The sequence below is a fragment of the Astyanax mexicanus genome, chromosome 2 (assembly GCF_023375975.1).
Source record: "Astyanax mexicanus isolate ESR-SI-001 chromosome 2, AstMex3_surface, whole genome shotgun sequence".
Taxonomy (NCBI): domain Eukaryota; kingdom Metazoa; phylum Chordata; class Actinopteri; order Characiformes; family Acestrorhamphidae; genus Astyanax; species Astyanax mexicanus.
In genome coordinates, this window is record NC_064409.1 from 59,990,512 (window position 1) to 60,008,959 (window position 18,448).

Sequence of the window (18,448 nt, forward strand, 5' to 3'; positions counted from 1 at the left end):
CTCTAATTAGAGGCGGTGTTCACAAACATTTGGATTTTTTGTGTATTTTAAATATCTTCATCTGGGAGCTGCAATTATTTAAACTTCCAGTAGATGGCAGTAAGGACTTACAGTTGTAACGTTGTATCAGTCAGGTCAGGGGCTGAGGAGCGGCTCAAATGGATATCTATACTGCTGCACTGTAGACAGATAGCAGTGCAGTGTAGTGTCTTTAAAACAATACTGTAAAAAAGACGTCTTTTTCCAAAGACAATTAGACACACTTTTATTTTATTGATTAGATTTTTATTGATCATCGCTTTTAATGCAAAAATAAAGATTAATATAAGATCTAAACTTTCTCAATTAAGATTATTGCAAGAATATTATTAGACAAGGCATATTTACTGATTTTGAAATGATCTTTGATATGACATATATTTGCAGACAACTCTTCATGTTTTATGATTCTTAAATCAAATTCAACTTGAGTTTGTGTGATTGAATTTGAACAGCTTATAGACTGTTTACATTTAATATTAACATTTTTTTTTAACTTATTAATGCACAAAAGACATATTCAGGAGTATCTTAACCATCTTAACCCTAAACCAAATTTTTTTCATTAATATCTGAAATGTTTCCATTTGAAGTAAAGAAACATACCAGTGCTTATAATTTATTATAAACACTTCCTAACTTTAAAAAAAATAAATTGTGGTATTTTTTTTGTTTGTTTTTTTGCCTCTGTAGCGCCCTCTTAGGGTTCACTGTGCTATAGGTGTGGATGAGGTTTCCGCATACGTTGGTAAAGAGACACATCACAATATGCAGATCAGTCAATTAATAATACCACCCCCCTGCTGATGTCCAACCATATGGGTCTCACTGCTATCAGAGGCACAGCAGCTCAGCCAATCAGCTCTTCCTCCTGCCTCTAAACCCATACATCACCCAGTGCCCTTTCCAAACTGCACCTCACATTTTTTTTTGCCTTTTTTTATTTAAGGTTTTTTGCAGACAGCCAAAATTAAGAACACTGTCAAAAATGATCTGTAAAAAGGCTAAGAAATGGCAGCAGGGTGTGCCACATGTGTTTATATGACAGTAACATTTGACAAAATGTGTGGTTATATTGAAGACATTTCCTAGGAATTAATTTTTTAAAGGTATATGTTTAAGTAAAATGAACATTGTTATTTTATTCTATAAACTATGGACAACGTTTCTCCCAAATAAACATATTGTCATTTAAAGCATTTATTTGTAGAAAATGAAAAATGGCTAAACTGAAAAAATCAGAGCTTTTAGACCTCAAATAATGCAAAGAAAACAAGTTCATATTCATTCAAGTTTTAAGAGTTCAGAAATCAATATTTGGTGGAATAACCCTGGTTTTAATCACAGTTTTCATGCATCTTGGCATGTTCTCCTCCACCAGTCTTACACACTGCTTTTATGTCACTTTATGCCACTCCTGGTGCAAAAAATCAAGCAGTTCAGCTTGGTTTGATAGCTTGGGATCATCCATCTTCCTTCTGATTATATTCCAGAGGTTTTCAATTTTGTAAAATAAAACAAAAACTCATTATTTTTAAGTGCTCTCTTTTTTTTCCTGAGCTGTATCTTACAAATGGTTACTGTGGGGGAAGAAAGTGGTTAACTGTGGCATCTACATATATACTTTCATGCAGCACACATTTTTAAGTCTATCCCAGAGTCCTTTGCTGCTACAGACCACTTAAACACACCCCTCCAGGGCTACACAGCATGTGAAGAGTAGAGATAATCACCTAACACTCTGGGAGCAAATCAGGACTTGACAGTGTTCGACATGTTTTAACACTATCTCTTTGCTGACTGAGAGAAAACCAAAACCGAGAAACTCTGATTTGTGTTGAATTAATAAATTAATTATGCGGAATTTCCATCAACAACTGCCACACCAGCGCCATACCACACAACTCCTTCATCACAATGCATTTAATACATAATAAAAAGCTGCCTTTTATAATAAGATAATCATAATGTTAAAAAAGGCTGTTAACTTACTATCTTATTCTTGAATTCAATGATAAATACTAGTACTAGCTACTAAAATGAGGTAAACTCACATTTCCAAGATGATTGTCCTGCAATGAACATTTAGCCGTGCAGTTTATTGATCACAGGGCTGTGTTTGAATCTGCATCTGCTAAGCTGCCACTGATTGACCTTTAAGCAAAGCCTTTAACCCTCTATGTTCCAGGAGTGTTGTGACATGATCTTGCACTCCAACAGATATTTGAAGTATTGTAAAATAATAATGAAAGTAAAAAGTTTTAAGAATTACATTCAAGATAATAATGCAGTTTGATGAAATATCTTTTTGTATTGTTACTATTCTCCACAGAATTGAGCAGCTGTTACAGAAATGCAGTCATACAGTACATATTTTACAGCAAAGATTACAGAATTGTGTTACCATTTGTTATTCAACAGAATGTTGTTATTCCCAAATTTGGAATTCTGGGTCTACACTGTTAATAGCATTAATAGCAGAAATAAATGGAAACACTGGATCCTCAACATTACGAGCTGTAATAGATGTAACACTTATATTTAGTTATGAGTACATCCCAGTGAAAATGGCCAAATTGTGCCCTAAGTCTCAATATTTCGGGAATCCTCTTTCAACATCACGCAGCTGGATGCCCCAGAAGTGCTCAATTGGCTTTAGATCTAGAGACATACTTGTCCAGTCCATCACATTTATCTTTAGTTTCCTTAAGAATGCAGTTGTCATCTTGGAGGTTGGGGTGTGTTGGGGTCGTTATCATCGCCAAACAAGTATATCTTGGTCCTATCAGACCAAAAGACATGGTTTCAGTAATCCATGCTCTTGGACTGCTTGTTTTCAGCAACCTGTTTGCAGGCTTTCTTGTGCAACAGCTTCAGAAGAGGCTTTTTTCTAGGACCTGTGGATATTACATTGAACACGTGAACTCAACTGCTTTGGTCGACTCTGTGGAACCCGTCATGGAAAACTGCTGTGAGACCTTGGCCATCATGCTGTGTTTCAGTTTTAGGGTGTTAGCTATCTTCCCAAACTAGCATCTTTGTGGAGATCAACAATTCTGTTTCACACATCTTGTTGCTATGAAGTACAGTGTTGAATATCCAGTGGCCAGTATGAGGGAACTGTATCCAAAATGTGTAATTTAACACACCTGCTCCTCATTTACACCTGAGACCTTCTAATACTAACGAGTCACGTGACACAAAGATGGGAAAATGGCTAATTGGGCACAATTTGGCCATTTTTAATTAAGGTTGTTCTCATTTTTGTGTGTTGAGTTATTTTAAGGGCACAGCAAATTATAAAAGCTGTTTATTAAGTATTTTTTTATTGTACCAACATGTCATATCTTCAGTGTTATGCCATTTTAAAAGCTATAATAAAATATTTACCAAAATGTCAGGGGTGTACTCACACTTGTGAGATACTGTATACATAAATGAGAACCTCAACCTCAGGTGGTGAAGGATTAGCTTCAACTGTAGTGAACCCTGCTCCGGAAAGATGCTCACAGAGATGAAAAGCTCTCACCATGGGATGACGCTTTGTGTGTATATGTGAGCCTGGGATGGGGCCCCTTGTCAGTTCACTTCTCTGGGGCACACACCCTTCCCCCATCCATAGAACGCACACACACACACAAACACACACATAGTGATGTATGATTCTCGGCATCTAGCATTTGTCCGAGCATGTCCATGCTCTAGTTAATATGCAGGCAAAGTCCTCATGGGCATTTGGTTAGAGAGATTTTCCCATCCGTCTACAATAAAAGACTTCAGCTTGTGCGAAAGATGTGCTCTTGAAGGTAATTTCACTTGGGAGCCGTCGCCCCCCTCCAGCAAGAACCGTGTTTATGAAAGGGCTGTTGTTGTGCTACCTCTTTATTTTACTAGAAATTCTACAGAATTGTTCAACTTCCCAGAGGAAGTGAGAAACAGAGAGGGATTTTCCAGTGCAGTTGGAACACGGCTTCTTCTCATGCTCCTTTAGCTCATAGGGCATGGTCGGCGATTGGTCAGAACCTAACTTCTCAAACACTTGATTGGTTGAGAGCTAGCAGTTGACCTTGTCATTTGCTGAAAGCAAGCGCACTGAGAATAGGAAGCGTACGGACTGTAGGATTCTCACAGGAGAAACAAGAGACATTCTCTTCACCTGGGTGCAACATAAACCCGCACTGTCCAAGCTGATCCTCTTATGGGAGCCGGTGAACCCGACGATGTCACAAACAGCATACGCGCACATGCCAGCAGATAAAGGGAAAAGGCCACTAAGTTGCTTTAAGGAATGTATTTGCATATTAACACCCAAATTCTTCACAATAAAACCAGTCAGTCTCAAGCAGAAAGGAGCCGAAGGGACGGAAAGCTTTACAGTGTCACTGTGAGAGGGGGAGGGTCTATACTCGCCAGTCTGCTGTTTCCAGGGAAACCTCATTAGCATTTTTTTTTACCTTCCAGCCTGTCTTGTGCTCACTTCCTTTCATTATGCAATCACATGCCAATGGATGGCTTAGGGGCACTCTGAGAACGGCCTCATTTTAATCGTAGCAAGTGACCATATATGGAAATATGTTTTATTCACAAAAATGTTAGCATATATATTACTATAACCAGTAAAAAAAAACATCCTTCGGACGTTGTGTTTTCCACACAGCAAACTTCAAAGGTTATGAATTTAATGCTGTATTCTGAAACCAAAACATGCATTTTCACATCCATTGCATCCACTGTTTACAATGGCATCGATTCTTTGATCAATGTTATAGAGCAACGGTCTTAAAATTTTTACCTTGAAAATATTTTCCAGTCCATCACTTTGTGCTTGTTGGATCATAAGAGAACAGATAATGGAATTAATTGTCATATATCAAGGATTACACCGTTTATAACTGTTTTTAAGTAGCCTTTTAGCATCTGGCATTAACACCATAATTTTATCATGACCAGATAAAACCTGATTTTACTTTTCTACAAAAAAAGGACTCCAGTGCATGCATTCTTTCTGTTTTACTTCACGTAAACAATGGTGTCTCACCCAAACTGTCCTGCTTCAGGAGACTGTGAACAATTTAGAGTAACAGTGGAGGAGGTTCTATAACCTTATCATTCTATAACTCTCACATTTCAGTAGTGGGTCTATCAAAAAATGAGAGAGACTTTTTAATCTGCAAAGAATATGCCTTCTGTAATGCTGTAATGCTCATCTACAAGTAAACAAGCTCAATCACTCATGCATGCACACATAAGAAGCCAAGGTCCACAGTGATAAATACTCATTTTAACATTTCATTTGAACACATGCAATTCTGCTTGCCTGACGGAATCTAATCACAGAAATGGTAAGGTCTCTAAATGTGGTTTGAATGATTTATCAAAACATAATTCTAATATTTATTGGGGGAGTTTATACCTTTTTTTTAATGCAGTGAAATACTACTGTGATCGGATCACCATCAAAATGTATGCTAATGTCAAGTTTATACAGGTTTAAAGTGCTGATTTAAAGACCTCTGCAAAAGAAGCACATTTGCTTGCATAAAAACAATAATTTTTTTTGTATTATATATATATATTTTTTTTTACCTTTTAATCTTGAATATGCTAACTGTTAAAAAGCTTTACATTAAAAGAAGGTTCTTTTTTAGGGCTCTAAAAAGGGCTTTTTCATAAACATTCATCTCTGCTTTATTTTTAGCACAGTGTATGTACATGTATAGGTGTGCATGTTCGAGTGTGAGTGTAAATTTTCTACCTTACACACAGCTTGCTGATGGGGACTTAATGGGCGAGCAGAGCGACATGATTTATAGAGCCCCTTATATTTCCCTGCTACAGTTCACGGCAGCATGTTATGGATTGCGAGGTTAGCAACCACAGCTGAATCTGATTTCCAAGAAAAATGCCATGCTTTAGGACCCATGACTGACATGCTGAACCCCAGAGGTTTTAACATGGAATCAAACGCATATGCTACTTAGTGTCTATTTCTTTACACCTTTTTATTTACACTGCATTAGTAATTTTCAGTGAATGTAAAATCAATAAATGTGCCTTAATGTAAGATGTAATTACAAACTGCTGTACTCTAGACTCAAAATGGATATATCTTCCAGGCATTTATGAGGGACCAGGACCAACCATTATGGCAAACAGTTATTTTCCCCTCTCCTGTAATCTAAGGCTTGAGGTGATGGCTCAATCTCAGTGCCTGTTGCCCTCCCCCCCGTAGCTGCAGTGTTACTCCCTGGAGAGGTCATGGGCACTGTTACTTTATTAGGCTTTAACACGTTTGGAGTGAAGCTGCTGCTTTCTTGATTACCCCTCAAAGGGCAGCAACAGAGGACTGACCCCCATCTCATTACGCCACAGCCAAGACGCCATTTATTACCACCAAATCTCCTGCTTTCTCTCACACTCTGGGGAATTGTATGCTAGGGGTGATAAGCAAGGAAAACATTGGTCAATAAGTCAAAGGGAGTGCATGCCGAGCCTCATCAGGTCGTCAAACAGGCGTGATTGGCCTTCATTTTCATGTCACCCAGCTTTACTAGCTTGGTGGAATCAAGATAATCTCAGCATCTAAGCTTTTATTCAAATAAATTCAATTCAATCAATTAAATTGCTATTAAAAAGTTCTTCTGAAATTTAATTCACAGATACATCTGGTCACATCTTGTACCTAGTATTTAGATTGTACTCCAATAAGACTTTAGCAACATGTGCATGTACGTACAACCCTGTTAACATCATAACACACAAAATGATTGTGTAGCAGAAAGAAACAGCATAGCAACAGCTGGAGGAGGAGCTTCAGAGCAACATGATGCGGTGTGACTCAGAAATAATAAATATCAACAACCATTCATTAGCAGAACTGCTTGAGCATAGTAACATCTGTAAACACTTCAAACCTATACTTGACATTTGCACAAGCTAAGAATCTAGTCTTAGATAACCATGAGCTAAACTGCAATCTAAATGAGTAGTCCTTCAAGCTCAGAAGGCTAACAAGCAAAATGATGGAGCAGTCAAGTACAGCACACTTCCTAGAATCTAGGCAAGTGCATGGTACACAAGAAAAAACAATCGTACAGTTTTCCTTCACAGGCAATAAATTGCTAAGTTTTGACATGCTAAAAAACTTTTAAATTTGTTTGCAAATTCATGTATTTTAATATAATACATGTGTTTTTGTATTTTGTGAAATTGTTTGTTTGCTTAATTGAACATGCAACAAATATATAGTAAATATAATGTACGTATGTGGAAGCAATTGAACATTAACAATACTATGTTTTTTATTTATAGCATAAGGAAATGTGCTCTAAAATTTTACATTTAGAAAAAAATGCTGGGGCAGTTAAACCTTTACCTAAGACAGTATGTAAGCTGGTGTTTGAGCTCAGGCTGAAAACACAAATTCTGTGTAAATTGAAGAATTGTTCTGCAGCTCTAACCACTTTATATACAGTACAACTGGAGGACTCCCTTATCCCCTTATACACTGATTCCTGGTTATGACAACAAGCTATACCTGCAAATCCAACAGCTGAGCCATCAGAGAAATCTGCATATATCTCATGGGAGCTCCTGGGTCTCTAAATAACAACCTTCAATGCACTGTGTAGAATAAATAAAGAAGTAATCCCATGTGAAAAGGAAATATATTGACATGTGCGTCAATATATTCCAAAATATTAATAAAATATTAAGGTCAGGGATTTGAGAAATCTGGACTGACACTGATAGTCAATATTGTTTAATTACATTTCTGTATATGCTGTTGCTGCTGATGATTTAAACCTATTTAGAATATTGCGAAGGTTTATTTGATTACAAATGTAGTACAGGAAATAAGATGCAGATTGCACATTTTAGCACAGTTTTTAGCACAGCACCACCTTAATTCTGCTCTCAAAGAATGCAACAAATGTGTCATCACATATCAGATAAAACTAGAAAAGTAATGGGTTGAGCAGCTTAATTCTTTCTTACTTCCTGCAAGATGGTTGCTATGTGGTTTTGATGATGTTGTTAGCTGTTTGCAATGGTATGCCCAGTGGTTACAATGATGCTGCAAGGCGGTTGTTATGGTGTTGGTAAGAGTAGATGCTAGAGTGGTGTAATGATTGCAATGGTGTTTTGGGAAGGTTGCCATGAGGTTTCCTAATATTTGCTAGGCTGCTGCTGCTAGGCGGTTGCTAAGCAGTTATTATGGTATCTCCAGATAATGCCAAATGGTTGTTGTGGTACCCTGTGTGGTTTGTTGGGTTTTACTAAGGTATCATTGTTTTATTTAAAGTTTCAACTTTTTTGCACCATATGTAAAACAATATAGAACAATATAGTAATAATATAACAGATAATGATTATTATTAGTCAAAACAATTCTTGGGTCCCATGGCAATAATTAAATATATATATATATATATATATATATATATATATATATATATATATATATACTTGCAAACAACAGATAATGCTATTCTTTAAACCTACCTTTATCTGTTTTGCAAATGAACTCTTCATATTCTTTACCTTTTAATGCTTATTAATGCTAAGATTCTGATATTGTTGTGTATCAGTATAAAATATATTGCAATATTATGGGCCTCTTGTATGGGATCCTAGGCTAAGTCAAGTTGCTAAGCATAGCACTTACCAAACAACACTCATATACAGCTTCTAATGCACACTGGGATTGAAAGTCCCCTGGGAAAACTGTTCTATCAAATAATTTTAAATCAAAAGGAAAAAATCTGCACCTTTAAACCTCAAGGAAAAGATAATATGTAATAAATAATATGTAATAAAGAGAGATCTCACTGTCTAAATGAACTCTGCATTCATAGCTTTATATCCAGGCATCCCACGCTACCCGTCACCACCGCTATGATCTGTGATCTGCCAGCAAGCCAGTGAAATGGCTGATTTGTTTTTGGTGAGAGATTCTCTAACTGAATCCAGTGCTGTGATGTTAGAGCGAGAGCTGTCATGCAGGCTGAATGCTTCTGCTTTTAATGGCAAATGGCCACTCTCTGTTTTTGCTTTGTTCTTTCACTCTTTTATTTCCTAGCCTAAGGGGAAAAATAATTATAAAAAAATGAATCTCTGGCTACCTGTTCAGGTTTGTTTCAAATAAAGCAGGAGGTATTTCATCACTGCTTATCACTGCACAATCTAAAAATGGAGCTGTCCAGATATGGTGCTGACCAGCAGCTTCTGTTTACACAAAAATAAGGGTTGTCGTGGCTTTGGGTTAGACATATACCGGCAAGCATACCGGCAAGCTCCTGTAAAAACATCTTATGCTTTTTTAAATTAAACAACTACACCGTTCATTAGGTTTATTAACTACTGAAAAAAATATTTATATTGCAAAACATTCAAAATATTCAGTCAAATGAACAACTACTGAACATACATTACTGTGTATATTATCTGCACATCTGTGAGAATCAGCTTTTTAAATCTCCCTTTTTGGGCAGCAAATGTTATACCCAGTATGAGTACCCAGAATATAAACACTAAAATAAAAATGACAAGTAACACTAATATACAAAATAGAGGTTTTACATTACTGTGTCCATTTGAACATCACTAAAGCTCTCATAATAGAAGTCTAGTATCATTTATAGTTTTCATATGGTTTTACATGGTTTGGTAAATACAGCTCTGGAAAAAATAAGAGATCACTTAAAAATTGAAATGGATGAAGTTGATGATCACATTGAGGTGAATGGTCACAAGGAATCAGCCATCAAACCAAGCTGAACTGCTCGATTTTATAATATTAACACTAATATTTAAATTACAAGTAACATCCATATACAAAGTAGAGGTTTTACACTTCTGTGTCCATTAGAACATCTCCAAAGCTCTCCTCGTGGAAATCTAGTATCATTTATAGCTTTCATATGGTTTCACATTGTTTAGTAAATATGTGCTTTCAGATGTAAAATCAGGTGAAGATGTGGCGATGGAGAAATCTGGAACCATTCTTTGTTCTCACAAGATTTCAACTACTTGCTATAAAATCAGTATTTTATTTTACTTGTTACTAGTTTACTCTTATTGCTGAGATTAATATTCATTTATTAATATTACAATTAGGTGCCTGAAACCTCTGCACAGTACTATATTGCTACTAGTCTTGCTTTTAATGACAATGGTATCAACCATAAACCCACCCCTAAAAACCTGCATAAATTGCAGTGCAACGTGTGTAAAGAAATGGATGATTTACATAGCTGTCCCTAACAGATCCATTAAACATACGGTCTCCGGGATGAAGACCAACCTTCAGTGAGCTGCCCCTGCTTGACCTACCAGGAGAGAGAGAGAGAGATTAAGGGTGAGGGGGGAAGAGAGAGAGTGTGGGTGTGTGTGTAAAAGTGATCTGGAGCGCGCGCTGAGGGCTGGTCTTCACTGAGAGAGAGAGAGGAGTAGAGGAGGGAGTGACTTCCTCGGTGCAGTAGTACTCCGTGCAGTGTGGGACTGCTGAGTGAGCGGAGCTCCGCGGATTTTTACCTCAGAGAGAAAGACAGACAGAGAGAGAGAGAGACAGGGGCCCGCGTGCTCTGAGCGCCTCCTGCACATCTTCAGTCCTGCCTCTACTGTAGTGGATGCGAGAGCCCAGACCACCACCGACCACCGACCACCAAACAACACCAAACTTGACTCCTCCGGTTTTCCTCCTAACAGGTGTATAACCGAGGTGAGTCTCTCTGTCTGTTTATATGCGCGCGCACACAAGAAGAATCTGTGGGAATGCACACGAGAATTACTATCTAGTTAGCATACGTTCAATACATCATAGCTGTTACGCAAAAACACTAGCTTTTATCTTTAAATCTGCCATTTTAACAAAACCATATTAACTTTCAATGTAAGTTAGTGTAAAAATTTGCAGTTTGCAAGATGCTTGCAATGTAATTTATAATGTTCTGAGAATGTTTAAAATATTCACGTCGGTTCCAACAATTTAACATTTTAGAAATGTTAATTTTCTGACAATGTTCCAAATGTCCAGCTCTGCAAAGTAATTTTAGATAATCTCTATTGGAAAGTACTTTTTTTTAATTAAGTCATTATAGAGAATCTCTATTGGACTGTTCATTTTTTATTCTTTCCAGGTCATTTTAGAGCATCTCTATTGGACAGTTCATAATGAAATTTTGACACAACTAACCTGCCAGATTAGAATATCCACGATTCTGCATGACAGCAATTATACTTTACATTTGTATGCTTTCTAACTTGCAATATTGCACAAGATTCTGCCCCACAAACTTGAGTTCCAGCTATATAAATCTCTCTTTTTGTTTGTCTTCACACAGCAATACACCTTTGGTTTACAACAGTAGGTTTATTTAGCTAACTATATAGGTTACCTAGCTAGCTAACTTTTTGCCACAGGTATGCTACTATGCCACTTTTAGAGTGCAGTTATCTAGATAGACAAAAAACGTTAGCGAACAGAGAACGTAAGCTATAAGAATGTCTATCAACGTTTTTAAAAAGTTCCAGGAATGTTAGCCTGTAACATTACTGAAATAATGTTCTAGAAACATTCTGAAAACATGTAAAAAATAAGGGTTTGACATCACAATCTTATTTGAATGTTTCTTGCACAACCAGCTAACATTATGAAAACATTAAAGTAGCTTTCTTTCCCAAAACAAAAATAAAACAACAAACAAACAGAAACCATTGGCACAGGTGACATTGCAGCAATGGTACCAGAACGTTTAAAAACAAACAAAATTGAAACATTAGAAAAATATCAAGTAACCATGACCAACTGTAACATTTAGAAAACATTCTACTGACCGAATTATTGTTAGCTGGGATGTTAGGTAGCCTACCAGGGTTAGTTAGTATAAAAATACACTAATAATATTATATGTAAGCATCTGTGCCAAGTTCTATTACCTTACTAGCTTATTAGCTAACTAAGCTAACCATTGGATTGTATTGCCTATGTCTGAGGTAAATCCTTGTACTTGGCATTTAACTATACACGGTTTGTGTGTGTGGGAGAGAGAGAGAGAGAGAGAGAGAGAGAGAGAGAGAGAGAGAGAGAGAGAGAGAGAGGCTGTAAATGACCGCGAGCGTGAAGAAGCTGTGAACAAGTGAACGGTGACCACGCGCGCGCGAGAGAGAGAGAGGGAGAAGCGGCCGTTAACGAGCTCCGTCCTCAGCGCGAGACTTCAGAAACACAAAACACAGCACAGACAGAACGTGGCGTTAGTTTAAACCTTAGATACACCAGCCAGGGTGTGTGTATTCTGAGTCTATTTTGAGTCCAGACTGTCAGTCACCAGCAGCGAGAGCGTCTCCAAACTCCAGCAGCGGTTTTATTCGGTAGGTGAATATTTCTGTGGTCTGAAACACACCAAGAGTTTAGCTGAGGCTACAGGGTACACACAATAACAAACTTAATTTACTAATTTATCCGCGGTTGAGTGCACTGTTTGGGGAGCAGGGAGTCCTTTGAGCCAAACTTCTCACATGTGTGTTTTTATTATCACCTGTGCGACTGTCCATGTTTATTTTCCTTGGGTAAAACTAAACGCAATTATACAGACACACAAACATATATACACTGCCTGGCCAAAAAAAAGGTCACAATTTAATATTTGGTTGGACCGCCTTTAGGCTTTGATTGCAGCACCCATTCACTTGTTTGGATAAGCTTCTGCAATGTCACAAGATTTATATCATTTCAGTGTTGCATTCATTTTTCACCAAGATCTTACATTGATGATAGTAGAGTCTGACCACTACTCAAAGTCTTCTCCAGCACATCCCAAAGATTTTAAATGAGGTTAAGATCTGAACAATCCATGTGTGAAAATGATGATCTCATGCTCCCTGAACCACTCTTTCACAATTCCAGCCCCATGAATCCTGACATTGTCATCTTGGAATAATAGAGAAAAATCCAATAAAGAAAAAATCCATTGATGGAATAACCTGGTCTATATTCATTATATTCAGGTAGTCAGCTGACATCATTTTTTGAGCACATACTGTTGCTGAACCTAGATCTGACCAGCTGCAGCAACCCCAGATAGTTTGCTTAGTTAAATCCAGGTGGCGACTTTTTTGTTTTTTTGGCCAGGCAGTGTGTATAGCTTATATATACATTCCCTGCTAAAAATCCAGCTCAAGACCAGCTGGTCAACCAGAGAAAACATACCCTGTGCTGGTAGGCTAGCTCATTAACTAACTAGCTCTTGACCAGTATAGGGTATGTTTTCTCTGGATGACCAGCTGGTCTTGAGAACACTGACCAACTGCACATCTCATCACAGAGAGTCTAATTAGTCTTGTTTATCCTAAGCCTAAAATATCACAATCAATGTTTCCTGCCAAAAAATAAAACGCGATACCAGCTGGTCCACCGAAGAAAACATAGCCTATGCTGGTTAGCCTATGCTAGCTTGTTAACTAGGATGACCAGTGGATTTTTAGCAGGGTTGTGTATGGTATATACATATATTTTGTGTAAAAATATATATATTTCATTATCATGATACATCATTTTTACTATATCACCCACACCTAGATTGCCATTTTTATTTTGCAGCCTTCTGTGATAATTGTTATACTGCAAATGTATTAAAATATGTAAAAACAATGAACTAATCTATTTTTAACAAATTCAGTGCAGCCCTGTTTACAGCAAGCACACATTCTGACACAGGCACTGATACATAATAAAGGACACCTGACCTGCAGGTGATGTGAGTGTCCAAAAAAAGAGCAGTCTGTTTGTTGCATTATGTCTAGACTGTGTATGGGCATTGTGTATGCAGGCAAATATTTGGATAATAAGCTGCATTTATGACCTGCACATAACTAACCATTTATACATATTTGTATAATTATTCCAAAATGCATATGTATATTATAAACAATTTTCTTGCGGTCCACAAAGCGAAAGCTTTTCTCACCAAATAGCTCAAGAGAGCCAGGTCTGTTTTGTTCTGGTAATCCCTGCGGGAGGTGTGATTCCAGGGTAAATTCTGCCCTCTGGCTCATAACTGATGGAATGCCTGCTGTGTGTGATTGTGGGGGAAATCTGAAAGAGGGGGAGTATCCATGCAGATAATCGATTCTGCCCTGTGCCCAGAGGCCCCTCTCCTAGACATGAATTACACTCCTCACACCACAGAATGAGCTGTGGTTATTTATGGGTTTGTGTGAATGATCAAATCTGCATTATTACGCAGGGATGCATGCATGTTTCCCCGTCATGCACTGTCCTTTGTGTATTGGTGCCTGGTAAGCATGTGTGCTGTAAATAGAGCCGCACAGTATTTAGTTACATATAAATTTGTTTATCATTATTACGTTCTTAAATACATTTGCAGAGTAATTAACCTAGAAGACTTCATGACAAAAAAATGATCATAATAATAATCTCTAGGGGTGGATGATATGGGAAAAATATAAAATAATTATATTGAAAATGTTCACATATACAATATTTATTGTGTTATTTTTACTTGCATACAAGTTTGCATTTTTACTTGGCTAAACTGATTTGTATTCAAAATATGATGCATTTCATCCAATTAAACATATTTTCTGTTCTGTAAACCAGTTTTAACCAGTCACAGATTAGAACTAGTGATTGTATGAGAGGGAATAAAGACATTGAAATGATCCATCTACTATCAATCACTTTAGTCTAAAATAATCTAACCAAGCATCATTCATAAATCATTTTAATTCACAAGCCTTTCATTTCAGATTTAGTATTAGGCAGTATAAGGTTAATATTTTCAGCATCATCATCACAATGTGCACATGCTCAGTATTTACATAGCAAGACCTGCGATATCAGATAAAGCATATAAAATTAAACACGTTATTCTGCAACTCAATACAAAAGAAAAATTCACACTGTTCTCATTTTTCTTTACATTTTCTAGAGAGATACTATGTCTGCCCAGGGTATTATTAATAGCATAGTATTTTTTTAATATTGCAGTATATATTGCAGAACAGCAAAATATATCAATGGCAATCTTTTACAGTTTAATGCAGTCCTAATCGCAGTACAGTGTTTTGTCCTCCTCCATAAATGTAAGCCATTATCAGCTCTATATATTTTTCTGTTGATGATTATGGTTATATAAAGCAATTAGAGTGACGGTGTAAAGGTGTTCTATTTTCAGTAAGAGTAGGAGCATATTTTATCTTGAGCAAATGAAAAAGAAGTATAATCTTTCTGTCTTTGTCTTTGTATATCATCACTGTCATGCATATATTTCCTTGGAATTTAGTATAAATTTACTCTATTTCCAATTTTGTAGCCTTTCTATTGATACATTCATTCTGAAATTGTAAAGAATATAAACTACCGTCAAAACTAAACTACCGAAAAATGTAAACAATTATGCAAAATGTTTTTTTTTATGTTACAGCAGCAATATGTACATACATATGCACATGTCGTTTTTCCTTCTCTAATGGAAGTGGAGCATGCTAAAAACATCATTTTAACATAAGTGGAGGTCTGTTACTTTAATTAGGGTATATGTCAGTCACCCAGGATTGCAGAAAAGGGGGGAGGAGTTTAGCTCACATTTTACGTAATTTTGGATTGCCATTTTTTTTCCATTTTTGACCATCAGGGAGTGGACTATTCAGCGAAGACAAAAAGAGATGCTGTACATACAACACGAGACAACAAAGAACGGGTTAAGATAAGAGGGTAAGGCAGCCTGTTCATTAGGGGGTGTTAACACGTTCTGAGTCACTGATTGATAGATAACATGTGAAGAAAAATATCTCCCTTGTGTGATGGGGGGGAGAGGTGGGGAGGTGGAGGGGAGGCAATGTAGATCTGTGGTGATTTATTGTTGCCTAATTGCTGTAGAATCCTAGACCAGGAGTGTGAGCCCCCACACAATTAACAGTTTTAGCGAAATCAATTGAAATTAAAATAAAGGATTACAAAGGATAAAAAAGACTTTAAAATGGACAATCTTATCTAAACTGACAGAACACAAGCAACGATGGCATTTAATGATGTGCTTTGATAATATGCATGGCAGTGTGGAGCTATCCAGTGTCATAAAATGAGCTGTAACAGATTAATTTATTATTTCATATCCAGCAGTTTGTTGGCTTATTGCTGCTGTCTGAGATCAGATGTCATTGCAGGCTTGCCTTTTCACAGAGCAACAAAAACCGGCATGAAGTGGAGGCAAAAGACCCTGCTGGTGTGCTGGCAGAAGTGTAGAGGAGAGAGCGTTTGAGATGCAAGGAACAGTGGTCTACCCATTAGGTCTGTCTTTATGGGAGAAAGGGGATGGAGGAAGAGGAGGGGGAAGATGAGAGAGAGACAGTGGGTCTCTGTTTGTGAAGGGAGCTGTGGGGGTTAGTGGATGGGGTGATGAAGAACGAGGGGAGAGGGTGGACAGGCGATAGATTGTGGCAGTGCCCAGTGCTCGGGGCATCTGAACCTGGCAAAGTACTTCTTATGAAGGCTCAAGTGTGGATCAGTAATTAAGGGGCTGAAGATGTAAAAACATTTGAATGGAGAGGATTAGGATGGAGCGATATGGGAATTCTTGGCTGATGCCTATTTCTGATTGGAGTATGGAGTAGAAATGTATATGAAGAAATGTATAATGAAAAAGATGTAGACGCTTTAGATTAATTCCCTTAGTGTGGCCTATTTAACCTTTACTGTGGCTTAAACATCATTTAGTGTGGCCGAATTTTCCTAAACCTTCTTTAAAAAAAAATAACCAGACTTAATTTATCAGAAATTTGATCTGTAATTCTACTATAAAAGTGAATATGATATAATCATGCAGCCCTTTAAAAAAAATGGATTACCCATACATCTGAACACGCAAAAGAAGTAGAAACAGAATGGGAATAAACTAATGAAAATGGAATAGAGAGCATCAAATTAGGAAAGAATGAGAGGTTTGTGTGTGAATGTGTGTGTGTGTGTTCATGTCCATTCAACCTATTCAGAATCGTGGACAGGCTGGCATTGGGCGGCATCTACTGTAGCGCTTGAGTAATCCTCCTGGGAACATGCGGGCACTGCCAAAGTGCCATCCAACTCCCTTTTCCCCCTCACTCTCTTTCCTCTTCATCACGTCTCTGTCTCTGTCCATCTGTTTTGGTCCATATCTCTCTCTCTTTCTCTCTCTCTCTCTCTTTCTTTTTCTCTCTCTTCTCCCTCGTCCAGGCTCCTCGGCTGCCTGTGTAGACTTCAAATGAATTGGAAGGCAGCGGAGGGGTTAGTCACTTGCTCTTTCCGCTGTCATCTCCCTCGCTGTCTGAAGTGCTAAAATCGAGTTGCGAGCGAGTGTATTCCCATGAGCAGCGCTAACAAAGGAAGTCAGTGTGCAGAACATACACACTCAGCTGTGAGAGACAGGTTCAGGGCTGCTCTCTGATAGATCTGTGGCTTCAGGCCTGTTTAGTTTAGCCCACGTGTTACTCTAGACCACTATGAGATGCACAAAGTGGAAGTACACTTTTGGGCAGTTTGGAGATGTCCAACCATGCTAATACTTAATTGAATGTAAAACATACTTTTATTCTGTTACATAGTATTAGTTTGTGAAAAAAGCAAAGTTTTGTAATGTCAAAAAAAGCATGTTAACTTTAGACACACTTTAAAACCTAGAACATTCTATAGTATTAGTGAATTAGCATTTTTATTAAGCGGTTTTCCAGCCAGTGTCCTGGTACCACCTGGCCTGCACATTTGTGTGCTTTATTTGTAATATAGTTTAAAATGGGCTTGTTACTAAACTAATTAGTAAAATCAGGTATGAAAATTGTAAATGGTTAGGGTAGGACCATGGTTAGTTTCTCAAAAGCATTGGAAGGTTAATATAACCTTAACTGGTAGAAAGAGAAAGCATTCAATGTGATGCTCTCACGATGATTTAAGAATCCTCTTTGTGGCTAAATGCTTTAGGGGACCACAGGCTTATTGGCATATAAGGAATATTGAATAGGGCTCAGTTTCAAGCAGAGCTTCATCATTTTAGTCAGACAAGCATTAAACCAATGGTGTGTATGTAAACATCCCAACAAAATCCCATTTTTAGTACAGTGAGGGAGTGTTTGCTGTAATACTCGTTTGACCATTGTATTGTATTGTATCTTGTGCCAAGATAAAACTCATTCAGACACTTCTGCTAGCTGTTTTTGTGAAATGTTGAGCGATCAGCTATTAAATGGTAAATTCACCAGAAAATATCCCAGCACAGAACTGCTAAAGGGAAAAAAATCAGGAAATGAGTTCAAGTGTTATTTTTAGTAGTGATATTTGTAGTTAGAGAGTCAGCGCACTAATTAAATTTACAAGTACATAATTGTCAGACAGTTTTTTTTTCAGTCAGTCTAAGAA

The 18,448-nt window shown here is 37.4% G+C and overlaps 1 protein-coding gene across 1 annotated transcript in view; it reads left to right on the plus strand.

Annotated features, from left to right (window-relative positions):
* Positions 1-10,455: 10,455 nt before the first annotated feature.
* The window catches only part of slc1a2b (solute carrier family 1 member 2b), a 45,398-nt gene continuing 37,405 nt past the window's right edge, over positions 10,456-18,448 (plus strand). Inside the window, exon 1 of the mRNA XM_007228155.4 lies at positions 10,456-10,762. The gene's annotated coding sequence lies outside the window, so the exon portion shown is untranslated. The remainder of the gene's footprint in view (positions 10,763-18,448) is intronic.